This window comes from Egretta garzetta, unplaced genomic scaffold (assembly GCF_000687185.1).
Source record: "Egretta garzetta isolate BGI_Z169 unplaced genomic scaffold, ASM68718v1 scaffold316, whole genome shotgun sequence".
Lineage (NCBI taxonomy): Eukaryota > Metazoa > Chordata > Aves > Pelecaniformes > Ardeidae > Egretta > Egretta garzetta.
Window position 1 is genome coordinate 251,918 of NW_009259971.1, and position 1,151 is coordinate 253,068.

Sequence of the window (1,151 nt, forward strand, 5' to 3'; positions counted from 1 at the left end):
GGGGGGGGGGGCCTCGCTTCCCCCCCCGGCAGAGGCTGCCAGCTGCGAGCCCTCGCTCAGGGACGGCTGGGAGCCTGGCGCAGGGTGCCAGAAGTGCCTGGCAGGAGCCTAAATATAACCCCCCCTCTCTAAAGGTACCTTCTTCCCCCGGGAGATGTCACACAAACCCTCTCGACTGCTAAGGAAGAAACTTGCAGCCTCTCTCCGTGGCTGCGTAGCAGAGACGGGGGAAAGGGTCGGGGTTCGGCTCGCGATCTGCCCAGCGCGGCTTTGTTTGGTACCAGGCCTTTTTCACAAACGGTATGCACAGACGCGCTCTCCCGAAAGAAATGATAACTGAGGGGGAGAGAGAGAAAGAGGGCGTTTCAGCCGGGCGGGAGATTGATGGCAGGTCAGCGGGGCCAACAGCAGCAGGAAGGTTTCCCTAGAAAGGGAGAGGAGCCTGGGGATGCGTGAAGCAAGGGCTAATTCCCCCCAAACAGTGCCCTAGAAACTCTCGTGAGCACGACCCGCAAAAGCATTTTGCTTTCCCAAATTTGGGAAAACAAACAGGAGTAAAATCCATTTGCTTGGGTTTAATCTACCGGACAGAGTTGCAAATTAGCTTTAGTAGTATGCGGTGTGCGTCTAGTTGAACTGCAATATCCCGAAGGTTTATCCAGACTGGATTTCTCAGCCCCTTCCCTTCTTCACTCGCGGGGCTTTTTTTGCACGTGCAGCCACATTTTCCGAGCTTGTCCTTTGCAGGGATGGAGGGGTGCTGGGGGGGAACCTGCTCTCGGGGCCTGCGGGCTGGCCCAGCCACTTCCCGCGGGGTTCAGACACTCTGGCTGACTCATTTTCCCTCCTGGCCTCGAGAGTTTGTTTCTGCCACCCCAGGACAACCCTGCCCCTTCTTCTTACTGTCCTGGAGTTTTCTGCTGGATCTAGAAGTAAAAGCAAGTGAGCAGAGAAGATTATACCCCACGTGGACTCTGGGTGCTTTGTCTTGGGCAGGAGAGGCGCGGGCGGTTTGCTCAGCCCCAGCGCAGCCCTCGCAAGTGTCTCGCCTCTGCACGGGCAAGGAAAGAACAAACAAACAAAACCGGACCGTAAAACTCGTGAGGCTTTGTCTGCCCGCGCCGCGCTGCGCGGGCACCGTGCGGCTGGGG